A 14146-nucleotide genomic window follows, 5' to 3' on the forward strand; every position below is an offset into this window, starting at 1 on the left:
GATTAGTGTTGAACCAAAATAAATGTTATTTGGTGTTTGCATTGAGCATGAATATGATTAGATCATGTTAATTTCAATATGGTTATTCATTTAGGACAAAGAATAATTGTTATTCTGTTTACATGAATAAAACCTTCTATGGTCATACACCTAATGTTGATGGTTTATTGAGATCGTAGTGATACACATATTTAAAATATTAATGTGAAAAGATGCAAAGTTGATAATGATAGTGCAACATATTTGTGGCACTGCCGTTTGGGTCATATCGGTGTAAAGCGCATGAAGAAACTCCATGCTAATGGACTTTTGGAATCACTTGATTATCAATCATTTGATGCTTAGGAACCGTGCCTTATGGGCAAGATGACTAAAACTCCGTTCTCCGGAACAATGGAACGAGCTAGTGACTTATTGGAATAATACACACCGATGTATGCGGTCCAATGAGTGTTGATGCTCGTGGCGGGTATAGTTATTTTCTGACCTTCACAGATGATTTGAGCAGATATGAGTATATCTACTTAATGAAACACAAGTCTGAAACATTTGAAAAGTTCAAAGAATTTCAGAGTGAAGTAGAGAACCATCGCAACAAGAAAATAAAGTTTCTACGATCTGATCGCGGAGGAGAATATTTGAGTTATGAGTTTGGCCTTCATTTAAAACAATGTGGAATAGTTTCACAGCTCATGCCACCTGGAACACCACAGCGTAATGGTGTGTCCGAACATCGTAACCGTACTTTATTGGATGTGGTGCGATCTATGATGTCTCTTACCGGGTTACCACTATCGTTTTGGGGTTATGCATTAGAGACAGTTGCATTCACTTTAAATAGGGCACCATCAAAATCCATTGAGATGATGCCTTATGAGCTATGGTTTGGCAAGAAACCAAAGTTGTTGTTTCTTAAAGTTTGGGGCTGTGATGCTTATGTTAAAAAGCCTCAACCTGATAAGCTCGAACCCAAATCAGAGAAGTGCGTCTTCATAGGATACCCAAAGGAAACTGTTGGGTACACCTTCTATCATAGATCCAAAGGCAAAATCTTTGTTGCTAAGAATGGATCCTTTCTGGAGAAGGAGTTTCTCTCGAAAGAAGTGAGTGGGAGGAAAGTAGAACTTGATGAGGTAACTGTACCTTCTCCCTTATTGGAAAGTAGTTCATCACAAAAATCAGTTCCCGTGATTCCTACACCAACTAGTGAGGAAGCTAATGATGATGATCATGAAGCTTCGTGAAAGGATCGACATGGTTGACTAGAGGGGGGGGGGTGAATAGGCAACTAACAATTTTTAAGCTTTTCTTTACCAATTTAAACTTTGCAACAAATAAGTAGTCTATATATGCAACTATGTGAGCAACCTATATGATGCAATAACAACTAGTACAAAGGCAAGCAAGGGATAACACACAAGTAAGCTTGCAAAAATAAAGGCATGAGATAACCAAGAGTGGAGCCAGTGGAGACGAGGATGTGTTACCGAAGTTCCTTCCTTTTAAGGGGAAGTACGTCTCTGTTAGAGCGGTGTGGAGGCACAATGCTCCCCAAGAAGCCACTAGGGCCACCGTAATCTCCTCACGCCCTCACACAATGCGAGATGCCGTGATTCCACTATTGGTGCCCTTGAAGGCGGCGACCGAACCTTTACAAACAAGGTTGGGGCAATCTCCACAACTTAATTGGAGGCTCCCAACGACACCACGAAGCTTCACGACAATGGACTATGGCTCCGAGGTGACCTCAACCGTCTAGGGTGCTCAAACACCCAAGAGTAACAAGATCCACTAGGGATTAGTGGGGGAATCGAATATCTCTTGGTGGAAGTGTAGATCGGGGCCTTGTCACACAATCCCGAGCAAATCAACAAGTTTGATTGACTAGGGAGAGAGATCGGCCAAAAATGGAGCTTCGAGCAACAATGGAGTTTAGGGTTGGAAGAGGTGGTCAACTAGAGGTAGGAGACACACCTTTTATAGTGGAGGACAACATCCAACCGTTATCCACTTAGACCAGCCTGCGACATGCGGTACTACCGCAAGGCCACGCGGTACTACCGTGAGGGACCACGGTACTACCGCGGCAGCTGCAGAGACAAGAACATGCTAGACAGAGAGCAGTACTACCGCGAGCGCGGTACTACCACTCCCACCCTGCGGTACTACCATGAGGCAGGAAAGTCCTAGCCTCGAAAGGGCACGGATGAATAAAAATACATCTGTGCCTACTTCTGCTGACAAAGAGACGATGCAAACATCCGTCACGGTACTACCGTGCACAAGGAGCGGTACTACCGTGGGGGTGCGGATGTAAAAAATTACATCCGCCCCAACTACCATGGAGCAGCGGCACTAGGCCTGGGAACCACGGTACTATGGCTCCAGGGGAGCGGTACTACCATGGGCTCCCGCGGTACTACCGCACTCGACGTGTGGTACTACCGTGCAGGCGTGGATGTAAAAAATTACATCCGCCCCTACTACCGCGAAGCAGCGGTACTTGGCCAGAGAGTCATGGTACTACGACTCCAGAGGAGCGGTACTACCGTGGGCTCCCGCGGTACTACCGCGCATGCGCACGGTACTACCGGAAGTGCCTGTGGTACTACCGCTCCAGGGAGCAGTACTACCGCAAGCTCAGCAACAGCAGTCCAGACAATCGCAAAGAGGATAAACGGGGAGTACTCCAAAGAGAAAGGGAAAGGTGGATACAAGGAAGGAAACGTGTACGTGATGATTCCACCCGAACCTTCCCGACGCGGACCCCCTCTTAATAGTACGGCTCTCCTACGACTCAAATCCACCAAAAAGAAACGTAGAAAAACGCCGTCTTCAATAGTCTTCGAGGGGCACCGAACCGTCTTGTGCCTAGCAATGAAGCAACTGAGAAACTCAAGGCACATGATTAGTCCGCAAAAGCATTGTCATCAATCACCAAAACACTTAGGGATAAATAAGCCCTTACAATCTCCCCCTTTTTGGTGGATTGATGACAATACGGGATTTGCACAAAGGGAAATAATAATGAGCAGAGGCAAACCCCTCCTCGCTAAAATGTAGACGGGCTCCCCCTAGATGTGTGCAATCTAGATGGATGCTTTGGACTGCACAACACACAAGCTAGGATCAACACTCCCCCTATATTTTAGAGACAAGGCATGTAAGACTAACAATCTAAGTAAGTGCAAAAACAAAGGTAGCACAATATAACACAAGCTCACTAAGATAGGTAGAGTGCATATGTCTTACACCATATGAAGGACAAACCAAACCAAAGCCCCCGAAACAACCGAAACGAGGTTCAAATGAGACACGCAAACACACCGAACACGACACACGACTCGCAAATCCCTACACTCTCTCCCCCTTTGGCATCGAGACGCCAAAAAGGCAGAGAGGACACCTACACACAAGGGGTGTCTCAAGCAGAGAAATCATCCCAATGATCCTCGTCAGACCCGGCGGCAGGAACGGTCTCCTCGACATCCTCCTCCTAATCAGTCCACTTGTAGCCTTGTTTCTCCATCCACTCAGCCTCTGGAGTAATGTGATCCTCAGACCCGCCAGACACGTCCTCTCCATACAGCTTCAAGATCTTCTTGTCGCGGCGGCGACTCTCCTTGGATGCCACGTGAGTCCTGTACTGCCCCTTAGCTTGCATGCAGAAAAGAGTCTTCATCTTGTCCTTTAGCTTCTTGGCCCACGAGGGCACAGAGGAACTATGGGAAGAGCCAGCAACACGGTCATCAGCAACATCCTCTGCTTCAGCCTCATCCTCATCAACAGCCCTCCTAGCAGCACATGCCTCAGCACGAGTAGTAGTGTTGGCCCAGTTGGGCTTGACACGGTGACTGATGGGATCATGCTGAATCCAGTCAGGAGCAAGGAATGCATCACCAGGGTACTGCTTCGCCCAAGTCTTGGAAATCAATAGAAACATGTATGGTCCATAGATAGGTACCTTGCGGTTGAACACCGCAAACCGAAGCTCACACCACATGATGTGTGAGACATCAAGTGGCTGAGTCTGAGACACGCGAGCCTCCTCGCACAGGAGCATCATATCCCCCATATAGGTATGAACCTTGTCCTTGTCACCAATGCGAGGGAACAAAGAGTTGCGGAAGATGCGATACATAATATCCAGAAATGAGTTGAGCACCCACGTCGACTTGCTATTGGCAAGCACCTTCTCAACATAGAATGGCTGAAGCTTGTCCTTGTTAGCAGACTCAGAATTGGCATGAGGGCGAACACCCAGTGGTGAGTTGAGCCCGTCATCAGGAACCTGGAGCAGATCCATGAACTCTTTCCAGGTAGCAGTCAACTGACGACCATTAGTCATCCAGGTCATCCTCCGCTCCTCCCCAGGGTGAATGAAAACTGAGGCAAAGAACTGACAGATAATCTCAGGGTCATAGTCAAGATGGAAAGAGATCACATGTTCAATATCAAACTGCTCCACCAAATCTAGAGCTTCTCCAAAGTACTCACGATACTTGTCCTTCCTCAGGTGATGCATGTCTATCCACTTGACATCCACATAGGTATTTTGCTTGTTCTTGATGACATCCAGATAAGTGAGAGTCTGCTGCTTGGTCCAAAACAACTCACAACCTCTGACGGTAGCATGAGGATTCACATACGGGTTGATCTGCCTGAGACGGATGTACTCAGATTGGGGTATCTCGTCCATGCCCTTAGCGGGTTCCTTGTGCTTGTTAGCAGTGGTCTTGACATGGCGCTTGGGGGCATTGGAGCCCTCTATTGCTTCACCTTGATTGCGCAGACGCTTGGATCCAGTGTCACGACTGGGATTGGAACGGCGAGAGCCACCACCTGAGACAGAAAACGCAAAACACCCACGACAAGCAAGAAGGATCAATGCAAAGACTACGGCAAAGCGAAAGAAACACGAAGAAAGCATATGTGGTAGTTGCCATGAGATAGAATGGGCCCAACGGTAGTACTGCCTGGTGCTGCGGTACTAAAATTTTAGTACCGCTCCTAGTCGCGGTAGTACCGTGTGAAGTCACGGTAGTACCGGGGCTGGGAGCGGTAGTAAGATTCTAGTGCCGCAGCTCGTGCAGTAGTACCGCACCCGACGGGCGGTAGTACCGGTTGAGAGGTAGTACCACACATGCGACACAGTAGTACCACACCGCGTCAGATCCAACACCAAACTTTGAATCTGAGATGAACCGCGAAACCACGGCGGTACTATGATTGATCAACTCTATCACATGACAACATATCAGGTATAATCCCTATGCAATACTACTCTCCTACATCCTACTCTTGCAAAGACATAGCCTAAAGTCTCAAGAACAAATGCATCTCCCCAAAAACCTAGAGACAAAGAAAACAACCAAAAAGAGAGGGATTTGGGGAAGGACCTTGTTCCATGGCAAGAGCACGTGGTGGGGAACGATCCCACTGGACGGAATCGCAGGGGAGCAGCCGGAGGCGGAGATCCGGCGAGGGACTCCGGTCCCGTTCTTGAGCGAGAGAGAGAGAGAGATGAAGTGGGGAAAACAGACAAATGGGTATGGGGGAGTTAGAACTCCCCCTGCCCGTCCTTATCCCTACGCATCTGCAATGTCGCAGTAGTACCGCATATCATCGCGGTAGTACCGCTTGGGCTGAAGTACCGTATCAAAGCGGTAGTACCGCTCTCCCAGGCGGTAGTAAAAAATTACTGCCGTGCTGGGGCGGTACTTACCGTGCTCTCCACGCGCGGTAGTACCGTAGCAGGCAGCGGTAGTACCATAAGCTCAAGAATAGAAGGTTTCAAACACACGAAAAAGGAGCTCTTCGCAAGGAAACTTCGGGCACATGAGACACTACAAGAGCACACTCAACACAGAGGCAGAAAGGCAAACGACAACCAGAAACAACCACGCGACACCACCTCTAAAAAAGGAGAGGGCGGTGGCCGGAGCCACCTATGTTTGAGTCAATTGGTATGGCACCGCGAAGAATTATCCTTGGGCCCATGACCAACACTCGTCTTTGAAGCACAAGCACCATCAAAAATGGCTAATGTGAAAGAGTTGATCGATTTATGCATAATGGGGGGAGGGAGAGTTCATTGAGAGAACGGCACTCCCCCTATGTCCATGCCTACACCTAAACTAGACAACAAGTTGGGTGAGGTGGGGTGTGCACGGGATCAAGTCACACTGCTCGAATCAATGATATTTAGCTCATGCCTTAACTCGTGAAATCTTGCTTCATCCAAGGGCTTCATGAAAATATCTGCAAGGTTATCATGAGTGTTAACATACTTGAGCTCGATCTCTCCTCGCCTAATATGTTCCCGGATGAAGTGATACCGAATCTCAATGTGCTTCGTCTAGAAGTGTTGCACCGGGTTGAGAGAAATCTTGATGGCACTTTCATTATCACACCAAAGGGGCACTTTGTCACAAATGACACCGTATTCCTTTAAAGTTTGCCTCATCCATAGGAGTTGTGCACAACAACTACCGGCCGCCACATATTCCACTTCGGTGGACGAGAGAGACACACAACTTTGCTTCTTGGAAGACCAACTCACCAAAGAGCAACCAAGAAATTGGCACCCTCCAGAAGTGGACTTCCTGTCCACTTTGTCTCCCGCCCAATCGGAATCCGTAAATCCTTCAAGCTTGAAGTTTGCTCCTCTTGGGTACCATAGGCCAAAGTTTGGGTATGAGCCAAATATCGAAAGATTCGCTTGACCGCCACATAGTGGCTTTCCTTCGGTGCGGCTTGAAACCGTTCACACATTCCCACACTCAACATGATATCCGGTCTATATGCACAAAGGTAAAGCAAGGATCCAATCATAGAGCGATATACATTTTGATCCACTGCTTTACCATTGGGATCAATGTCAAGTTGGCACTTGGTAGGCATTGGAGTAGACGCCGGCTTGACATCACTTAGCTTGAATCTCTTTAGCATGTCTTGAGTGTATTTGGCTTGGTTGATGAAGGTACCTTCTCTTCTTTGTTTGATATCAAAACCAAGGAATAACTTCAACTCTCCCATCGAAGACATCTTGAACTTAGAGGTCATGAGAGTGGCAAATTCCACATTGAAAGCTTTGTTAGGGGAACCAAAGATAATGTCATCAACATATAGTTGGCACACAAACAACTCCCCTTTGACCTTCTTAGTAAAAAGAGTGGGATCGATTTTCCCAACTTCAAATGCAAGATATTGTAACAACTCGGTAAGGTGGTCATACCACGTACGTGGGGCTTGTTTAAGGCCATAGAGTGCCTTATCGAGTTGATACACATGATCCGAGAAGTGAGGATCCTCGAACCCGGGGGGTTGCTTGACATAAACCAACTTATTAATAGGACCATTAAGAAAAGCACTTTTCACATCCATTTGTTGTAACTTAAAGTTGTGATGGGAAGCATAAGCAACCAACAAACGAATGGATTGAAGGCGAGCAACATGAGCAAAGGTTTCACCGTAGTCGATAGCCTCGACTTGGGAGTAGCCTTGTGCTACCAATCTTGTCTTGTTGCGAATGATGTTCCCATGAGCATCTTGCTTGTTCTTCAAAATCCACTTGGTTCCAATTACGTTATGGTTCCCCGATGTCCGTGGCACTAATCTCCAGACCTTGTTGTACTCGAAGTTGTTGAGTTCTTCATCCATGGCATTGAGCCAATCTGAATCTTCGAGCGCCTCATAGACCTTTTGGGGTTCAACACAAGAGACAAACGCGTGATGTTCACAATAGTTTGTTAATTGTCTATGAGTGCTTACCCCCTTTCTTAGGCTTCCAACCACATTCTCCATGAGATGGCCTTTGGTGGTGAGCTGGGAAGCAATCTTCACGGCACAACACTCTAATTCCTCCTCTGATGTGGAAGGAGGAGGATCAACTTGATTATCTTGAGCGCCATCTTGAGCTTGTTCGAGATCTTGAGCTTGCTCTTGATCTTGAACTTGCTCGAGGGGGTGAACTTGACCTTGGGCATCATTTGGTGGTCCACCACCATCTTGAGGTTGATCTTACCCTTGGTCTTGTTCATGAGGGTGAGGGCCTTCACTTTGTTCTTCAGAAGCGTGTGGGTCTTGCGGAGGTGACGGCTCCACTTGAGTGGAGCATTGTCCTTCTCCTTCGGCCACAAGCGGTTCCTCAATGGGTAGAATATGACCAATACCCATTCTTCTTATGTCTTGGGGAGAAATTTCATCACCTATATCACAAATACCACTTTGCTCCTCTTGGGAGCCGTTATTTTCGTCAAACTCCACATTACACGTCTCCTCAATGAGTCCGGTGGACTTGTTGAGGACACGGTAAGCATGAGAGTTTGTAGCATAACCAACAAATATGCCCTCATAAGCTTTAGCCTCAAATTTAGACAAACAAACACCTTTCTTGAGAATGAAACACTTACACCCGAACACCCGGAAGTACTTGAGGTTGGGCTTGTTACCGGTGAGTATTTCATAAGGAGTCTTGTTAAAGCCCTTGCGAAGATAGAGCCGATTTGATGCATGACACGCGGTGTTGATGGCTTCGGCCAAAAAGTTCTATGGAGACTTGAACTCCGCCATCATGGTCCTTGCCGCATCCATCAACGTCCGGTTCTTCCTCTCCGTAACACCATTTTGTTGAGGGGTGTATGGAGCAGAATATTGATGCTTGATCCCCTCATCACTAAGGAACTCATCCAAGGTGTAGTTCTTGAACTCGATGCCGTTGTCACTTCTTATTGTCAAGATCTTTGCATCATGTTGTCCTTGAGCTTCATTTGCAAAGTCGATGATGGTTTGTTGAGTTTCACTCTTCCTCTTGAAGAAATATACCCACGTGTATCTTGAATAATCATCCACAATCACCAAGCAATACTTTCTTCCTCCAAGACTATCAAAGGATGGAGGCTCAAAGAGGTCCATGTGAAGGAGCTCCAAGGGTCTCTTCAAATAGATGATAGTCATGGGAGGGTGAGCCTTCTCATGAAGCTTTCCTTTGATACAAGCACTGCAAGCACGATCTTTGGCAAAACTAACATTTGTTAGTCCACGGACATGGTCCCCCTTGAGAAGACCTTGCAAAGATGTCATATTGACATGGGCTAAACGGCGATGCCAAAGCCATCCCACATCAACTTTAGCCATTAGGCATGTCGCGGTCTTAGTGGGTCACACCGAAAAGTTAATCACATAGAGACCGTTCTCGACATGCCCAACAAAGGCTACTTTAAGAGTCTTGCTCCACAAGAGGGCCACAGTATCAATATCAAAGAAGGTAGCAAAGCCCATGAGTGCAAGTTGATGAACGGAAAGTCAGTTGTACGCAAGGGACTCAACAAGCATGACTTTCTCGATCGTTAGATCATGAGAAATGACAACCTTGCCAAGACCCAATACCTTAGAATGTGAGGCATCACCCCACTCGACATTGGTGGGCATAGATGGAATCTTTTGCACGTCCACCACCAAGTCCTTGCTCCCGGTCATATGATTTGTTTCTCCACTATCGAGCAACCATGATCCCCCACCGGAAGCAAACACCTACAATAGATCAATGCTTGGTTTTAGGTACCCATTTAGTAATGGGTCCTTTGATGTTATTAACAAGGGTCTTAGGAACCAAAATAGACCATTCAATGTACTCATAAGAAGAACCAACAAATTTAGCATAAACATGTCCATCACTAGCACGGCACAACACATAAGAATGGTTAAAGTCGTCGGCTTTGTTGGAAGAGATGGCTTTGTACTTTTTGGCATCACCACTCTTCGCATTGTTCTTCTTCTCCTTAGGAGCACCCTCTCCCTCCTTCACAAAAGTTTGCTTAAGCGGGGGAGGTCGTTTGGTCTTGTCATTTCCTCTTCTCGTTCTTCCTCTTATTCTTGGACTTGGGGGAGAACCCAACTCCCTCCTTGGCCACAACTTCCTTTTGATTGCTCAAAAGGTCATTTAGGTTCTTCTCACCTTGTATGCATGACACAAGGCCTCTCTCGAGTTGTTCCTTCAACTTGGCATTCTCCTCCACAAGAGCACATGCTCACAACACGGGTTAGTAGCATTTGCGTTATCAATTAAGATCATGTGAGGAAAGGTGGACTTATCCTTGGTTAGCTTAACTTGGAGTTGAGCATGAGACTCCTTGAGGTTAGCATGAGCACCCTTCAAGACCTTGTGGGCCTTGTCAAGTATATCAAACTCCTCCTTGAGTCTAGCATGATCAACCCCAAGTTTAGCCTTCTCGGAAGTTAGCACACGAGACACAACAAGAGCATGATTGAGATGTTTCTTTAACTTGGCATGGTCATCGTTTTGTGCCTCCTCAAGAGCCGAACGATGCCCACGCTCTTCCTCAAGAGCATTAGAGAGATCCGATATCTCATCGGCATAGTCACGACTATGACCTTCCATCTTAGAGATGGTTTCTTCGCGAGCCTCGATCATGTCATTGGCTTAACCAAGTTGTTCCAAGAGAGCAACAAAGTGCTTATTGGGTTTGCCCATGAGCTTACTCATAAAGGACTCAAATTCATTTACTTCCTCATTAGACCCCTTACCATCATCAATGCCAACCGTCAAAGAAGGATTAGGAATAATTGTGGTTTTGATGTTGGGGGTACCTTGTTGGTGGCTTTAGCCATGAGGCACTTGGTGGTGATGTTCTCGTTGGGTGAATCGAAGAGAGACATCCGGGGAGTTGTGGCAATGGCAACGGATGCCATGGCCATTGCTTCACTATCTTCATCATCATCGTCATCCTCACGGTATTCCTCTTGAACCACCAGCCCTCGAGTAGGAGTCTTCTTGGTGAAGTTGTTCTTGTTGGGGAAAGACTTGGCTTTGTCTCTCCGGATGAGCTTGCCACCATTGTCTTCCCGCTTCTAAGGACAATCCGCAACGAAATGGCTCACATTGCCACAGTTGAAACAAGTTCTAACTCGTTGCTTTCTCTTGAAGCCACTTGAGTTGTTCTTGTTGCATTGGGTCTTGAGTTCTTCTTGCTCCAAAATTGCCTTGAAGCGAGAGCCATGTGCTCGTGGTAATCATATTTTGTATCTTCGGGGTTGCTCTCCTCATCTTCCTCTTCTTCCTCTTCTTCCACAATAACCTGGCCTTCAAGGCAAGTTTGGGCTTCTTGGCCCTTTGACACCGGAGCACCGCGTTATCGACGGTCTTGTCCAAGATGCTCATTGCAACGAACTCATCCAACACTTCACTTGAGGCCATGGAGTGGAAGTCCGGTCTTTGACGAATGATGGAGGACATGGCCTTGTTGTAGGGCATCATGGCCTTGAGGAACTTGCGTTTGATCCAATTGTCATCTGTGTCCTTGCTCGCATGATCTCGGAGCGAGACCGCAAGTTTGGTTACTCTCCGAAAGAGCTCATGAGGTTATTCATCTTCCTTCGTAGCAAACTCATCGGCTTCATCTTGCACCATTTCATAGTTGGAGTGTTGAATGCTCGCGCTTCCCCGATAGAGAGACACAACACAATGCCACGCGTCTTTGGCCGTGGCGTAGGGTCGAAGATGAGGGAGATCTTCGGGGAGAATTTCCTCTTGGATGATGAAGAGAGCATTCTCATTGAATTGATTATCCATGGCTTCTCGAGGGGTGAAGTTGCTTGGGTCATGTGGACAGAAACCTTCTTCAATGATTCTCCAAAGATTAGTATTCACATGCTTTAAATGACGCTTGAAGCGATACACCCAAGAATCAAAATTCTCATTTTTCACAATCTTAGGAGGAGGAACGACATGATTTAAATGAGTAGAGGGAATCGGTCCACCATAAGTTGGAGGTTCCACATGGGTAAAGATGCCGATGCCATTTCTACCACTAGTAGAAGGACCCTTTTCACTGTTAGCTTCCCCCTTCTCGGAGGTAGCATCCGTCACCTTGTTAGTGAGATTGCCCACTTTCATCGGCGAGGTGGACAATTTAAGTCCTTCTAGAAATTTAGTAAACATGCTTTGAACCTTGGTCGTCATGGAGTCTTTCAATGTGTCTAGAGCCACATTGAATTCCTCACGAGAGACCTAGGTTCCCCCATCGGCCATAGACGAGGTAGGATTAACACCGGAGTGCTCCTCCACACCGTCTGTGGTGTCAACCATACTCTTCGGACGGTAAAGTCCTTAATAAAGAGACGAGGCTCTGATACCAATTGAAAGGATCGATATGGTTGACTAGAGGGGGGGGGGTGAATAGGAAACAAACAATTTTTGAGCTTTTCTTTACCAATTTAAACTTTGCAACAAATAGGTAGTCTAGATATGCAACTATGTGAGCAACCTATATGATGCAATAACAACTAGTACAAAGGCAAGCAAGGGATAACACACAAGTAAGCTTGCAAAAATAAAGGCACGAGATAACCAAGAGTGGAGCCAGTGGAGACGAGGATGTGTTACCGAAGTTCCTTCCTATTAGGGGGAAGTACGTCTCCGTTAGAGCGGTGTGGAGGCACAATGCTCCCCAAGAAGCCACTAGGGCCACCGTAATCTCCTCACGCCCTCACAGAATGCGAGATGCCGTGATTCCACTATTGGTGCCCTTGAAGGCGGCGACCGAACCTTTACAAACAAGGTTGGGACAATTTCCACAACTTAATTGGAGGCTCCCAACGACACCACGAAGCTTCACCACAATGGACTATGGCTTCGAGGTGACCTCAATCGTCTAGGGTGCTCAAACACCCAAGAGTAACAAGATCCGCTAGGGATTAGTGGGGGGAATCGAATATCTCTTGGTGGAAGTGTAGATCGGGGCTTTGTCATCCAATCCCGAGCAAATCAACAAGTTTGATTGGCTAGGGAGAGAGATAGGCCGAAAATGGAGCTTGGAGCAACAATGGAGTTTAGGGTTGGAAGAGGTGGTCAACTAGAGGTAGGAGACACACCTTTTATAGTGGAGGACAACATCCAACCGTTATCCACTTAGACCAGCCCGCGACATGCGGTACTACCGCTCCAGGAGCGCGGTACTACCGCAAGGCCTCGCGATACTACCGTGAGGGACCACGGTACTACCGCGGCAGCTGCAGAGACTAGAACATGCCAGACAGAGAGTAGTACTACCGCGAGCGCGGTACCACCGCTCCCACCTGCGGTACTACCACGAGGCAGGAAAGTCCTAGCCTAGAAAGGGCATGAATGAATAAAAATACATCCGTGCCTACTTCCGCTGACAAAGAGACGATGCGAACATCTGTCACGGTACTACCGTGCACAAGGAGCAGTACTACCATGGGGGTGCGGATGTAAAAATTACATCCGCTCCAACTACCGTGAAGCAGCGGCACTAGGCCTGCGAACCACGGTACTACGGCTCGAGGGGAGCGGTACTACCATGGGCTCCCGCGGTACTACCGCGCTCGACGTGCGGTACTACCGTGCAGGCGCGGATGTAAAAAATTAAATCCGCTCCTACTACCGCGAAGCAGCGGTACTTGGCCAGAGAGCCACGGTACTACGACTCCAGAGGAGCGGTACTACCGTGCATGCGCACGGTACTACCACAAGTGCCTGCGGTACTACCACTCCAGGGAGCAGTACTACCGCAAGCTCAGCAACAGCAGTCCAGACAATCGCAAAGAGGATAAACGAGGAGTACTCCAAAGAGCAAGGGAAAGGTGGAGACAAGGAAGGAAACGTGTACATGATGATTCCACCCAAACCTTTCCGATACGGACCCACTCTTAATAGTACGGCTCTCCTACGACTCAAATCCACCAAAAAGAAACGTAGAAAAACGCCGTCTTCAATAGTATTCGAGGGGCACCGAACCGTCTTGTGCCTAGCGATGAAGCAACTGAGAAACTCAAGGCACACGATTAGTACGCAAAAGCATTGTCATCAATCACCAAAACACTTAGGGATAAATAAGCCCTTACACTTCGGATCAAGTTACTACCGAACCTCGTAGGTCTTCCTGAGTAAGATCCGCACCAGAGTGGTACGGTAATCCTGTCCTGGAAGTCATGTTACTAGACCATGATGAACCTACGAATTATGTGGAAGCGATGATGAGCCCAGATTCCACGAAATGGCTTGAGGCCATGCAATCTGAGATGGGATCCATGTATGAGAACAAAGTATGGACTTTGGTGGACTTGCCCGATGATCGGCAAGCCATAGAAAATAAATGGATCT

The sequence above is a fragment of the Triticum aestivum genome, chromosome 2B (assembly GCF_018294505.1).
Source record: "Triticum aestivum cultivar Chinese Spring chromosome 2B, IWGSC CS RefSeq v2.1, whole genome shotgun sequence".
Classification (NCBI taxonomy): domain Eukaryota; kingdom Viridiplantae; phylum Streptophyta; class Magnoliopsida; order Poales; family Poaceae; genus Triticum; species Triticum aestivum.